Source organism: Rhineura floridana, chromosome 1 (genome assembly GCF_030035675.1).
Source record: "Rhineura floridana isolate rRhiFlo1 chromosome 1, rRhiFlo1.hap2, whole genome shotgun sequence".
NCBI lineage: Eukaryota > Metazoa > Chordata > Lepidosauria > Squamata > Rhineuridae > Rhineura > Rhineura floridana.
Window position 1 is genome coordinate 270,269,183 of NC_084480.1, and position 15,855 is coordinate 270,285,037.

Consider the following 15,855-nt stretch of genomic DNA (forward strand, 5'->3'; position numbering starts at 1 on the left):
GGCCGTGTTCTGGACACTTCAATGGATTCATCTGTCATAATGTCAGAGTCTAAGTCCCGACGGATGCATACAATCTTGTCCCGGAAGTGCTCAGCAAATTCGTTGCAGCGGGCTTCCGATGTTTCCTTAGTCTCATGAGGGCCAGAATGTAAAAGCCCTCGTACCACCTTAAAAAGCTCCGCTGGGCGGCAAAGAGATGATCCACCTATCCACCCTCTGCCCAAGAACCTTAACTGTTGAGACAGGAAATGGAGCAATGGCAGTAGGGAAAGCTTGCTAGTGACAGGAATGTCCTTACTGGCTTCTCCTTAACCATCAGTGATCATCCTGTACTCCTTAGTACCAGGCCTGGAGCTGGGGGTAGGGCAAATGGGGGTGCTGCCCCCCCAAACTGTGCTTCCCCCCCATTTTGGGGGGGAACATGTCTTCTTTTTAATTTGTGACATGACAGACAATGACAACCTCCATTTAAATAATAATAGCTGATTTTAAGAACAGGAGCCATTTAAGAACAGGACCCTCTGAAAAATTCAGTGAATAAGGCAGGGTGAAAGCCCTCATCTGGAAGAGCCCCCAAAACTCTGCTCACTCAAGACTTTCCCTGACTGAGGTTTGATTTTTCATGATCATAATCACCCTATGATTACTTAAGTGATCTTGAAAAAAACAGCCTGTGTAAGAACATGACCCTTGAAGAGTTAAACATTAGGCCTTTGTATTATGGGCTAGAGTTAGACTCCACCCCTTGGACTGTCCTTGCTCTGCTATTCAGTTTCAGTTTCAGTTGTGCTGTCTACCTAACCAGCAATAAAGAAGCATGTTTGTTTGCCTGCAGTAAGAAGTAAGAGTTTTGTTTATTCTGCAGTCATAATGTAGAGCATAATGTAGAGCATAATGTAGAGCAGGACTGGGCGCTTACTGCTAAAGGGTGAATTAAAGAGATAAAATTATCTGAAAAATGGCTAACGATTACTCTTTTAAAGCACTCCCTGTGCTAACAATCACACTGGCTATTTTTTCTTATTCTGTTCTGATTAGTTGATGTTAGAGGATGAAAACAGCCCTAGAGGAAGAGAAGTATTGCAGTGCATGCTACAGTTAGCTAGCTGGGTGGCTGGCCACCTAGGCTGTAACTCAGGCCTAATTTCTGATTTTCCCAATATGTGCAGCTCAGCACAAGGCATTTTTAGCGTTTCTGGACAGAAAAATCAACCTAGTAACTAGTATAAAAATTCCAATTGCTTTCCATAATTAGTTTCCAATTGCTTAGCTCATCCTTTATATAGCAGCCAGTTAAAAAAGTTTCCCTTGATTGTCCAACAGGAAGGAAAATCTAAAGGCCAGGAGCAAGACTAGAAGGAGGGACTTTCAAGGGTGAGTTAACAAACCAACCCTAAAGTATTTATTTTCTCTCTGCCCTTCCCTAAACTTGTAGTATGGACAAGTTTGTTTTTCAGGTGGAATCTAAAACCGGGATACCTAATGCAGCATCAAAGCCAAGTTCAGAGGCTCACTGTCATTACCAGAGTAGTTCAGTTCATGAGGAAACAGAACACAGAGACAGACTATAAGTGAAAGGGAATTGTAGCTATAGGCAAAGTCAAGCTTTTGAGTCTGGTATTCCTGGGGATCTCTCAGAAAGGGTGAGACAATTCAAGAGATTAAAGTTCATTCATGTAAATTAGCACACTCTCTGGACAGAGGAGAAATGATAGGGAAGGTCACTGCTTTTCCCTTCCCCTGGCCTAGCACTCACATCCTGTCCACCAGTGGGGGTGATGTGGGAATTGGCTGGCACTATGTACTTTTGCTCCCCTAATATCCCATCTAGAAGTGTGGCTGCCCTACCTAACAAGGAAGGCTGGCTACAGGGCTGCTTAGCGCACATTGTACTTGGGGAGCATGGGGATTTCAATTTCCTCTCAATCTCAAATTGAATAGGGAGGAAAGGGAAGCCACAACTCCCATTCTCTCAGGAAGATAATACTGCTGCATATGCTCAGCACCATCATTTTCAGTTAAAGAGAGTTAAACAAGGCCTCCCTCATCTCCAGAAAGCTCCCATCCACCACCAGTTATCCCATTCCCCTTTCAAAGTACATTTTGCTTATTTGCTTTCTTTGGAAACATAACCACATGGGGAAGAATGAGCAAATCCCATTTTAACCCACAGCCAAATTCAAAAGGGTCTGGATGTGACTCAAAACAGGGACGAGGCTTTACAAAATAGAGGGGTTCATCTTTTGAACTTTCCCAGTTCTGAATTTACCCCCATCACTAGCAGCATCTGAACTGGCTTTCTGTAGCCTGGGATGGACAATTCAGAATGCAAACGTTCATCCTTTAAGCCTTTAATAGCCTGGCCCCCATGTAAATAAGGCACTCCTCTTGCTCTTCTAGGCACAATCTCTAAAACAATTTATGGTCATGGAAATGTGAAATGTGGTCTGGGAAATCAGATACTGTGGTTAGATGGGGCTAAGAAGATATAGTAAAATTACATTCTATGAAGGAATAATTATAGCACCACCATAAAGCAGCTAGAAACTGCTGCACACTTCAGCTCCTCAACGAAACTGAAGCAAGTTTTCTAGTCCAGCAAACCTAGGGCTTCCTTTATTTGTATTATACTAATATCACAGGCTTGATAGCTAGAAAGTTATCTGAGAAAATGTTGAACATCTGAAAACCGTATTGCACATACAAAAGCAAGTTCTTTTTTGGAAATTGTCCTGTTGTAGGGATTGATGGCATTATTTTGTCAACAAAGGCTTGTATCCAGTGCTAATTCAACTGTGTAGACCCACTGAAATTAATGAACATAACTGTCCTAGGTTCAACAATTTTAATGAGTCGACTCTGAGTAAGACTAGCATTGAATACAATCTGAAATAAGGCAAGTAGTAAACTGAATTGCTGCCACATCTCAAAATGGTTTGCGATGCTTGGTGTTTGCCGCCCTGGGCTCCTTCTGGGGGAAGGGCAGAATATAAATTGAATGAATGGATGAATAAATAAATAAATAAACTCTGTATCATGTGTTTTGACAACTAATTAACTCTAGGCCATAAGATTATAATATGTTATTACTGAGCAAAGGAGGATAAAACAAATGATAACAGAGGGCAGCAGTTATCAGTTTCTTATACTGTTGGTTTTTACACTCAAGACTAAACATTAAAATACCTGTAACAGATGAACTTTCTGGGTGAGAAGCTTTTGCTCGGTGGCCAGGGAGATATATTCCTTAAAATTCTTCAGTGTGGTTCCAGTACTGGAAAATACCATTTGTACAGCAGAGAAATAACTGCAGAGACACCCAAAGAAGATTTGCACATCATTTGTTTCAGATAAAAATGTGATAAGCGCTGTTAAAAATGAAATAATCCAAAGCCCAGCCGGTTTTATTGAATCTCATAAAAGCCTGTTGGCTACAATCATAGAATTATAGAATATGGTGAATGAAGTGCTGTAACAACGTAAAGTGTGTTGACAACGCATATCCTCTTTTAGATTTTGCTCTGCAGGAAAGTAGCAACAGACAAGAAGTTAAAAATAATGAAACTAACCAAGTTACTCAAGGGTCTGAGAAAAGTCTGATGCTTGCAGCCAATCTTGCAAGGGTCACAACCACCAGTCCTTCCTTTATAGACTGTGAAAGATTTGTTAGTCTTTACAACATGGTAAAAAGTCAGGGAAGGCATTAGTGGGGACAAAGCAGCAAAAGTTCTGGTTTTCATAAACATGGCTCTTCCAAAAAAAGGAAAGAAAGAAAAAGAAACTATGAACCCCCAAGTGCCATTATCTTTGGCTAAACAAAAAGAACAGGAGGCTTCAAACTATTCTTCCAGTAAATTAAAACAGCTAGAAAGGTTTAAAGGCACCCCCCACAGACAAGAATGTCAATAAAGAAAAAGAATCAGTCCAACATAAAAGTCAATTGAGTTTTACATTTAGCTTTGAATTTCACATTTAGCTTTAACATATTGTCAGACAAAAGGCAGACAAAAGAAAACATTAGATACTAATTAGATATATAAACATTTGTGATCTTTTTTGTTGGTTTGGTGAATAAAAATAACAGCCAAACTCTGCCACCCTTAAAACCTACAATCATAAGTACAATAACTAGTGACAGCCCTGAGGTTTGTAATTATGGATCCTGGCAGCCTGTAATGCTTGCTTTCATGTAAGGTAAGCATTACTGCTCTGACTTTGGTTTAATCTGAGCAAGAGAAGAATTCCCTCCCTGCTGGCATTTTCCCTGCCTCCCCACTTTTCTGTCTGGTGGCAGCGACAACAAGGAGATCTGATTACAGGCCTCCTTTCCTGACATTTTGACCATTGCCACAGCAGCAACATAGGCAACAGGGATCCTGACAAATGGCGGTTTTCCAAAGATAGCCAGGGCCAGAAGCCCTCAGACATGTAATTTGTATGATGTGTGGGAAGGGGAATTGATTGTTAAACCACTCTGAGAATCATAGCCCTGTGAGGGGAACAGGGGTCTCCTAACAACCACGGCTGTGGAGTCGGTATGCCAAACCTTCGACTCTGACTCCTCTATTTTTCTACTGTCCGACTCTGACTCCACCCAAAATTGCTTCCAACTTAGGGTTGCCATATTCCAGTCCCACAAATCCGGGCAGGTTAATTTGCATATTATGCAAATTATTTGCATATTATTTGCATATTATTTGCATATTATGCAAATATTTGGATATTAATATTTGGATTGTCCAGTTGTTTTGTTTTTGTGCCTAGGAATTACCACCAAAAACTGGGGAAAGATGTGAGATATCTTTTTTTTTTAAGCAACATTTTCAGCCTTAAATGCCTAGTTTCCAACACTATGGAGTATTTATTGATTGATTAAGAGAATTTATATCCTGCCCTTTTGCTGTTAAAAACAGAGCTCAGCACAGCTTACAAATATAATAAAAACAATAAAAATACACAATCAATATAAAAACATAATAAAAACACAAAATAGCAACAAACATAAAGTAAGTCAGGGCAGCAGCATGGTTAACCATAACATATACAATATATTTCAGAGATGTGGTGAGTGGAGAAAAACAAGCCAAAATGTTAGGAAAACGAGTCTTTCACACCACATGCTCAGTTCTGAATACTGTTGCAGCAAGTTTTACAAGTTCCTCCAGTATTCCACTGGTGCAGGCACTCAGACATTCAAAGTATCTGTATGTTTCTTAGGTTTTATAAAAGCAGAGCTTTGCTTAACTCAAAATTTCTCAACCACATCTACACAGGTTCCACCTCCATACTCAAAATGAAACTGGGCCTGGAAGTGTGCAACAACCCCACACATACCTTGCTAATTAGATTACCAATGCCAGGATGTCTGTCTTATTGACTACTCTCCTGCTCCCCCCCCCCCCACCGGGCATCATGAAAGACCCAGTCCTGGGCTCAGAAAGAAAATAAATATCTGGTCCTCTTCAAAGTATTGATAAGCCTCTTGTTTTAATTGAAATAATAATTATAAATTCTTGTTCTTATCACTAATGGGAGTTAATTATCTTGCATATGCTGCTGTTGCTTCTATGGCTGTAACGGAGCGAGGTTAAAGATAAGTGAAATGCAAATAGGAAAAAAAAACACAGAAGGCAGTAACACTTTCCTAAATGTAATACCATACCAACCACAAGCTTCCTATGAGTAAGGCAAAAAACTAAGCATCTCACAACCAGTCAGGATTCCTAACCAAAAACCAAAAATATGATAAATGAAGAAATATGTATATAAGCATGACTATCAAATATATTTATTATTTACACAAACTGTAAAGATATTTATAGTGCAATCCTAAGTTTATTTATTCAGAAGCAAGTCCCAGCGTATTCAGTGGGGCTTACTCAAACAGGGACAGAACTGCAACCTCAAGTGATAAGCAACTTCATTCACACAACCCAAAATTCCGAATCATGCCACTTTATGCTGTTTTGCAACTGTTTATACTTGTTTTATGGTCATTGGATTTTAAATGGCTTTATTTCTTGTTGTGAGCTGCATTGGTTTCCAACCCTATCTCACAGGGGTGTTGGAAAGACTCCATACATGCACACGCACACACAGCAGATGTATAAATACATACAGCCCATATAATAGTTTATTGTCAAACCAGTTGGTCATTGCAGAAAAATCAGTATTAGTTTTTAAAAAATCAGTATTACTTTCCTACAGAATAAAAACTGTAATACCTAAGTAAGCCCTGCCTACTTGCTTTAAAATTGGACTGGAGACAGAAAGAGTTAGAACACAAACATAATTCTTTTTTACATTCACTCCAAAGTCCCATTGATTTTCAGCACATTCATAACATGTCTACTCAAAGTAAGTCCTATTGAATTAAATGGGATTTACTTTGGGCATATGGGATTAGCATTGCTTTTACAAAAAGCAAGTAGTGGGAAGGTTTTCAAAACACTGCCCAAGATCTGACTCCTGCACACAAGAGGAAAAAAAACTGAAATGTATATACTTACCCAATTTATGAGATTTTCAGATAAATGGGTGTGTGTGTGTGTGTGTGTGTGTGAAACCACCATTTTGTTTTCTAGACACTGCCTGAGGTCAATGAAACTGAAACACAATCCCTGATTGGCTGCAATGCTGAACGGGCGGGGTTAAAGCTACAAAGTGCTATAGTACAGTACTGTTTAAAGAAAGATTTAACAGTCGAGGGGGGTGGCTGATGTTTTTATGTATATCTAGAGAACCGGACCACCTAGAAACTTAATATTTTTTTTAAATTAAAGCTGAGAATCCGGGCCACGTAAGGGGCTAGCCGGGCACCGGGTGGCATGCATAGAATCTGGGTAAAACCCAGCTATCCGGGCAATATGGCAACCCTATTCCAACTCCACAGCCCTGGAAAGGGCTGTAAATGTCTTTTTAAATTGGAAGCTCTCATAGGAGCATTTTTATCGCTGCCTGAATATGCGCTGATCTTGGCATCACAGCATTTGTGGAATCTTGTGGAACGCCTCTCCCGCTATGAACCGACCCGGTCACTTCGCTCAGCATCTAAGGCCCTCCTCCGGGTACCAACCCATCAGGAAGCCAGGAGGACAGTTACTCGATCTAGGGCCTTTTCTGTAGTGGCCCCCGAACTGTGGAACAGCCTCCCCGAAGAAGTACGCCTGGCGCCAATACTTCTATCTTTTCGGTGCCAGGTTAAGACCTGGCTATGCTCCCAGGCATTTTAAGCGTTTAATGTTATAATTTTAAATCTTTTTTGTTTGCTGTTTATTTATTGTGATATTCTGTATTTTAATCTTTTTGTACACCGCCCAGAGAGCTATTCGCTATGGGCGGTTTAAAAATGAAACAAATAAAATAAATAAATAAATTTGTCTTCATCTGGGTCCTGTGTCATACATACACTGACACACAAAATGTTTTCCATCTTGAGTTATGGTGAAATGCTCAACTACAGCTGACTTCATGGGAAGCTTCTTGTGACATTTTGAATTTATATTTTAAAAAATTGGTCAATCAAAATTTATTTTGAAGCCAGAGTCGGAGTCAGTACATTTCTGCCTACGCCGACTCCACCCAAAATTGCTTCCAACTCCGACTCCACGACTCTGACTCCACAGCCCTGCTAACAACTCTCTGCCCCCTTTACAAACTATCCTTCCCAGGATTCTTTGGGGAAAGCCATGACTGTTTAAAGTGGAATAATCATGGAATAAGTATCTGGTGTGAATGTGGCCTATAGAGACTATAGAGGCTTAGGGGAGATGTTCAGATTTTGCTGCATTCAAAATAGTATCTTCAGGAATTCAATGGTATACAAAGTGATTTTTAATTTTTTTAAAAAGAAATAGCTGATTTTGCTGGGCCCAATTTCAAATCAAGCTGGGGATGGGAGTTCACCTGTAATGAGATGTAAATTCTTCTCATTGCTCCTTGTTTTGTGTGTGGTTGGGAAAAAGCCTGAAAGGGTACAATCTAAAATTGGGCAATATCATATGGAGTGCAGATTTCTTCAACAAAAATAGGAAGGCATTATCAGTAGCTGCTCCACGACCAGAACTCCCTTACCCTGAAAACTTGCTAAAGTGTGTGTTTTATATGTTCTATAGTTCAGTCTGATTTTATCTTGAAAGGGTCCCATGAAATCCAGATGGTACTGGCGCTGGAAAATGCTGTGCATTATAGCTTCTTCTGCTGGACTCAAAATAATGTTATCAGGCCTCACCTGCGATGGGATCTAAATGGGGCTCGCAATAAACCAAACTGAAGTTCTTTATAGCATATTGTTGGAAATCCTCACTGCTTCTTCTCTGGGAGTTCGTGTAATCTGATTCTTCCAGCAAGGGTGGACTATTTTTAATCTAGCAGGTAATGCAGAATGCTGTTTCCATATCTAAGCAGCATTTCCCACTGTCTACCAAGAACATGTTTTGATTTAACACTCCATTAGGAGGCAGACTCATCTGAGTTTTCCAGCTGTGCGCTGCTAATGCCTCCAAAGAGCAGTACTTGGTTGAGACGCATTTTAGGGAGAGAAGGAAAGAGGTCTAACCACGCACCTACAATTTATCTTCTGGGTTGACAAGGTAAATATACAACTGTAAAAACTCCACATTTTCTATCTGCAGTAACTTATGAGAGGAGAAAGTTCTTAAGAGATAATGCTATGTCTTGCCAGGGAGATTCAGGATTTTGTTTTATGCTTTTATTAATGTAGGTTTTACATAATTTTATTCAGATTTGCATGAATGCATTTTATTTCATCTCATTTTTATTTTATTTGCATATTTTATTTGAATATTTGTTAAAAGAGGAATTATATTTCCCTTTTAAAGGGGCATGCTGTGAAATGCTAGGGAAATTCGGCATTTTAAGTTGCCCACCTTTCAGCCTGTACCAGATCGACAAGACAGCTCAGAAACTTGAACTAAGCAAGGATTGTAGAGAAAGTTTAAACCAGAGGCAGATGACACCTATCATCCCTGGCATTTGACCATGGTGGATGGAGCTAATGGAAGTTGGAGTTCAATAATATCTGGAGGGGTTACAGGTTCCCCCACTCCCAATTTAGACTATGCACTTCATTTTAGTCATTCCACTGGTACCTGTGGAACTCTTCCAGAATACGTAATTGGAGGATATTAGCTCCAGACACCCAGTAGCCAAAACAAGCTAAAAATAGCAGAGCAGTGTGACGGTAATTATTCTTAACGTAATAAGGCATGTATGAATGGCAGATGCTGAATTACAGATGATCTAGGTGGATCCCCATTTATTCTGTAAATGCAATAGCAGGAAGTCAAGGTACTCTTTAAATACATGAACAACAGCATTAGATCATCTATACTTAATTTTAACAGTTGGACCTGCCATTCACAAAAACAAACAGCTCCTGGAATCACTTCATAGCAGGTCTGTGCTACTGATGTTTGACATAGCTTATGGGGCTGTACTGATCCTTCTGATGTTTATGTTGGCATCTGGAATCCTGCTGTCCAAATGTCAGTCCATTTCCTGGTTGCTCAACCTGGAGGCTACAATGCAAAAGAACTGCCACCACTAGAAACATGTTTGATAACCAGTTATTCTGAAGCAGAAAAAAAAATGAAGGTTCATCCTGGGATATTCTAAAGAGTTCATTCCATCCTTGTGCAACACAACATAACAACAGTTATAGTAATAGGTCCCAAATACTGGCTGGCTGGCAGGCAGGCACAGGACAGTCCCAAGGGTTTTAGGAGAGGGTTCAAAAAGGAAATAAACCCAGCAATTGCATGAGGACCCCTTTTTTGTATCTGACTTATATTGGTAGTGGTAGGATGTCTGAAAATTTCATTTTAATGCCAATGGGATTAAAAACATGTAAATTACATGCACAAGAAATGTGTGGGTGTGTGCCACTGAAAGTAATTGGAAGGTAAGGGATGTGCACATTTTTAAAAACAGCTTATAAAGTGGAGACTATTTATTTTACCAATCTGAAATTTGGTCAGACTGATGCCAGATGTACAGAATACTAGAATGCTTGCAAATGTCATGCCATTTGGATAGAACCCACCAAAGTTAAAGGCAGCAGAAGACTGGCTGGGTCTTGCAGTGAAATCAGTGGGGAGATGAATGAAACTTTGAAAAGGAAAAGGAATAGAAAAAAAACAGTTTTTCTCTTTACTCACTAGTCAACTTTTTGTGGAACTGGGAAATGAATAATCTTTGATGTTCACCAGAACTTGTCTCGTGTTAAACACATATTCATTACATAGCTACAAATCATTAATGGTTAGTATTACAGGAAAGATTTATTACCAGTTGATCTATGCAGTTCTCCAAGTTCATAAAAACAAAATTTCCTTTATCTGGAATTACCTATCAAATAATGGAGCAGGTTTCTTCCTGTTAGTTCTGTCCCCAGCCACATGACACATATGAAGAATAATCATTTGCAAGTCCATTCAGAAGTAATAGGCCTTACTCCCAGTTAAGTGTGAATAGTTTCTTATTTAACACCCTTTTCTAATCAGTCCATGAGATGTTATTGTACTAACTGAACAAATATTTTCTTCAAGCTGTAAACCAGTGGTGGCTAACTTGTGGCACTCCAGATGTTATTGGACTCCAATTCCCATCAGCCCCAGGCAGTGTCAAGGATAAAGGCAGTTATAGACCAGCAACATCTGGAGAACCAAAGGTTAGTCACTTCTGCTATAGACCATGGTCCGCACAAATAGCATTGTGGAATTTAATTTAGGTAATATAAAGACCTTAGGTTATTACACTGATCATGACAATAAATAAAAATAGACAACTTAAAAAAATCAAAAAATACATATCATTATGAATTCACATGCTGGATATGTGTTCTGTTTAATAGATTACCCGCAATAGATTACTTTTTACCTGCAATGTTTTAATAATGCACAGCCCCCAAACAGCCTAAACAGAAACACCTTAATGTACATTGCGGTCGATGGGCAAAATAATACGCAGACAACAGCAGCTATGGTTGAACAAAGGGCCACTTTATTAAATTATAAACAAACCCATTAAAGCGACCTGCAGAGGTGGAACCTAAGTGCAGAAACTAACTATAGGCAAGCTCTCGGGCAACCAGCCCCTTCTGGGGCAAAGGGCAAGCCCCTTTTGCTTACCCCCTGCCCTGGCCACACCTTGTAGGTGAGTAGAGAGGCCTTCCCACATCTCCAACCCCCCAGGGCCATAGAACCCTCAGGTGGATGAGGTAAGTTGGCCCCAAAAGCAGCCCATATCCTGCCCTCGGGCCGTAAAACCCTGAGAGACAGGCCTTCGGAACCACCAATCACCTCCAAAGGTGCCTAAGGGGGCCACCTAGCTGTCCTTACCTATTTCCCCTCCCGCACTTTACCGCCATAAAAGGGGGACAAATCTCTGTTTAGTCCCCCTTTCCCCACTGCGTAGGAGAATTTCCAGCAGACTCCTCTGCAGGTCTTGCAAAAATATGTTGTTCCCTGTATCCGACGGGTGAACTTCATCGGCCCTGTAAAGTTTAGCCCTAGAATGCTGTATGAGTGGATGGGAAATGGTCAACCCACCATCCCCAAGAAGAGCCAACCGAATATGTCGGTTGACCCTCTTACGTGCCCAGTCTATCCTCCTGGGGTCCCAAACACCACACCACTCTCTGCGTGGAAGGATGTCTGACCAAAGCAGACAAACTGAAGGCCAACACTGCCTTATAAACCGCATGTCTTCACATGCCTGAACAGTAAGGGCCCTGCCCTTGAGTAAACCCAGGTCATTACCACCCAAGTGAATGACCAAAATGTGTGGAACCGTCCGCACTAACCCTTGCTGGAACAAGGCGGGTAGGAGCCCATCCCAGCTCATCCCTCGCCAGTCAAGCTATTGCACGGTAGTTCGTTGGCTGAACCCCAGCTGCGAGCCCATTCAAGATGACACGGCCCTACGGCCCGCCCAGAAAATCATGCTGTGGCCGCAGATTAGGATGCGCGTCTGCTCCATCCCCGTCCAGCAGCCTGCCAAAACAAAGCAACATCATTAGGCTCCCGTATTACCAGGCCCTTTCAAAGGGTGAACATAAGTCTTATAGGCCCCTGAAGTCTACCTTCCAACTGCCTGAAACTTGGCCCGTGGGAATCTAAGCCCGGCTGCTGTAGAGGCAGCCCCAATTCTAAAAGAGTGGGTCACAAATCCCGATGGGTCCACTCCCAGTCTTTGCAGGGATTCTTAGTAAGTGCCCAGAATTGGTATTTGGTAAGGGGATATCCATTTCCATGAACAAATAGATATCCACTCCTCTCTCCCCTGACTTTTAGAAAAGCTTGCAGAGCCAAGACCAGGCAAATGTGTGGCAGAGGGGAAGGGGCTAAAATGATGGTCCGCCCCCTACCCCTCTGATCAGTTTTGGACTTACGCAGTGTAATGCAAGCACTGCCCGGCTTCATAACAATATCCGAAATTAAAAGAGACGAACTCCTGATGGATGCAATTCTGCACTGGTAAGTGCCTATACCAAGTTGTATTTAGGGGCAGTGCGGGCAGCAAAAAAACAACATTTTGTTGCCACTATACAATCTTCTATCTGCCGGCCGGTGGAGCTTTTTAAAATTGTCCGTGGGCTGTTACATTCTGGCCCTGGGGACATGATAGATCCATCTGAAGGCCGATGTAATGAATTTGCTAGGCACTTCCAGGATAAAATCTCTTGCATCCGTCAGGACTTGGACTCCAATGTTTTGGCAGTGGAATCAAATGAGGTGTCCGGAGCGCAGTCTAGTCATGATTCTTTGGATGAGTTTCAATTGGTGCAGCTTGAGGACGTTGACAAGGTGCTTGGACAGGTGCGTGCAACCACTTCAGTGTTGGATCCTTGCCCCTCTTGGCTAATAAAAGCTAGCAGGGTTGGAACTACCGGCTGGGCCAGGGAAGTGATTAATGCCTCTTTGCGTGAGGGAGTGGTCCCTGACTGCCTGAAGGCAGCGGTGGTGAGACCACTTTTGAAGAAATCTTCCCTGGACCTAGAAAATCTTACCAACTACAGGCTGGTAGCAAATATTCCATTCCTGGGCAAGGTCCTAGAAAGAGTGGTTGCAGACCAGCTCCAGGTGCTCTTGGATGAGACCGATTATCTGGATCCATTTCAATCGGGTTTCAGGCCTGGTTTTGGCATGGAGACGGCATTGGTCGCCCTGTATGATGACCTGTGTCAGGAGAAAGACAGAGGGAGTGTAACTCTGTTGATTCTCCTTGACCTCTCAGCGGCTTTTGATACCATCGACCATGGTATCATTCTGGGGAGACTCGCTGATCTGGGAGTTGGAGGCACTGCCTGGCAGTGGTTCTGCTCCTACTTGGCGGGTCGTCTCCAGAAGGTAGTGCTTGGGGAATTTTGCTCGGCACCCTGGGCTCTCCAATATGGAGTTCCACAGGGGTCAGTACTATCCCCCATGCTTTTTAACATCTACATGAAGCCACTGGGTGCTGTCATCAGGAGTTTTGGAGTGCGTTGCCACCAGTATGCTGATGACACGCAGCTCTACTTCTCCTGTTCATCTTTTTCAGGTGAGGCTGTCAAGGTGCTGAACCGATGCTTGGCTGCAATAATGGACTGGATGAGAGCGAATAAATTGAGGCTCAATCCAGACAAGACGGAGATGCTGTTAGTAGGTGGTTCTCCTGAACAGATGGTGGATGTTCATCCTGTCCTGGGTGGGGTTGCACTCCCCCTGAAGGAGCAGGTCCGTAGTCTGGGAGTTCTTTTAGAACCATCCCTGTCACTAGAGGCACAGGTAGCCTCGGTGGCACGGAGTACTTTCTACCAACTTCGGCTGGTGGCCCAACTACACCCCTATCTGGACAGGGACAACCTTGCATCAGTTGTCCATGCACTGGTAACCTCTAAACTAGTCTACTGCAGTGCACTCTACGTGGGGCTGCCTTTGAAGACGGTTCGGAAGCTACAGCTTGTGCAAAATGCAGCGGGCAGACTATTAACAGGGACTAGGCAGTCCGATCATATAACACCGACTCTGGCCCGCTTGCACTGGTTCTCTATATGTTTCCGAGCTCGATTCAAAGTGCTGGTTTTAACTTATAAAGCCCTAAATGGCTTGGGACCGCAATACTTGTTGGAACGCCTCTCCCGATACGAACCTACCCGTACACTGCGCTCAACATCAAAGGCCCTCCTCCGGGTGCCTACTCAGAGAGAAGCCTGGAAGGTGACAATGAGAAAAAGGGCCTTCTCAGTGGTGGCTCCCGAACTATGGAATACTCTTCCTGATGAGGTACGCCTGGCGCCAACATTATTATCTTTTCGGCGCCAGGTAAAAACTTTCCTCTTCTCCCAGGCATTTTAATATTTTAATACCTTTAATATTCAATGTTGTAATTTTTAACACCTTAACATCTTCACATCCTAATATCTTAACTAATTTAATTTTAATATTTATTATCATGTACTGAGTTTTTTAGTTACTTCTGTGTTTAATTATGTTTGATTTATGGTATAATGAATCTATTTTAAAGTTGTTTAACATATGGTTTTAATTGTGTATTGGTTTTGTCTGTTGTGCACCGCCCAGAGAGCTTCGGCTATGGGACGGTATATAAATTTAATTAATAAATAATAAATAAATAAATAAATAAATACATGAGCCAAGACACAGCTATCCTTCAAAATTCAGTTTTCTCAATTTTGTGATGCAGTTATCTAACCACACCATGTGTAGAAAAATGTCTGTATTAGGAGAATGTGCGCACAAAATGAATATATCAGTGAAAATAATATGCAAAAATGTATTATGTTAGAGGAATTCGCTTTGAAAAAAAGGGTACATTAGTCAAAACTACATACAAAATTGTTTCTTAGGAGAAATGTGCACTAGAAGGCTGATGAATTTTCATGAGGGTTTTTTTCTACTCACAGATTGCTGCAGAAATGGGAAGAACTGAATGTAAGATTGGAAAAATGAGAAGATGAGATAATTGAATCTGACAAATTTATCCATTACCTATTTGGGCACACGTGATCTCATTACCCCCCAACCATGTATCCCTATAATGCTCAAAAGGGTTTACTGCCTTTTATAAATGTGGGTGTATTCTCTTTGCTCATCGCTCTTTGGCTACATTCACACCAGACATTTATTCCACTATTATTCCATTTTAAACAGTCATGGATTCCCCAAAGAATCCTGGGAAGTTTGTGAAGGCTGCTGAAAGCTATCAGAAGACTCCTATTCCCCTCACAGAGCTACAATTCTCAGAGTTTTCTGGGAAGAGGAAATGGTTGTTAAACCACTCTGGCAAACTGTAGCTCTGTGATGAGAATAGGGGTCTCCTAACAACTCTCAGCACGCTTCACAAACTTCACTTCCCATGATTCTTTGGGGGAAGCCATGACTGTTTAAAATGGAATAAAAGTGGAATAAATGTCTGGTGTGAATGTAGCCTTTGTCTATCATTGCCTCGTATTCTAACCATATTATAAATGATTCATTCCTTCATTTCCAAATCTCTCCCTTACCCACTTAGAAATCTGCGGAACCCATCTCATAGAGCTGCATACTGAACGTAATGCAAAAATACGGCAAGGTGATTTAGTCAGAGAAGTAACTAGAAGACAGTGGTGATGGCATTTTCACATTGTTTGCCACCTTTTCAGTACAAAGAGCTGGGTATGCAATGGAATATTTGCATAGTAAAATGTCAACATAATTACTGCACAGGTGAAAGGGATTCATTCAATTAGTATTCCCTTCTAAAATTGGGGGAGGGGCTATGGTAAAAGATCTTTGCAACATTCTGCTTCCGACATTTCCTCCAAGAGTGAGTGAATGCCATTTGCTCTTTGTT

General features: G+C 41.6%; 1 long non-coding RNA gene across 1 annotated transcript; it reads left to right on the forward strand.

Moving 5' to 3' along the window:
* Positions 1–8,521: 8,521 nt before the first annotated feature.
* LOC133374254 (uncharacterized) lies at positions 8,522–15,162 on the forward strand. Its single transcript, XR_009759851.1, has 3 exons — positions 8,522–8,591; positions 10,569–10,690; positions 14,927–15,162. It is a non-coding gene; the product is annotated as an uncharacterized LOC133374254 (long non-coding RNA).
* The last annotated feature ends 693 nt before the right edge of the window (positions 15,163–15,855 follow it).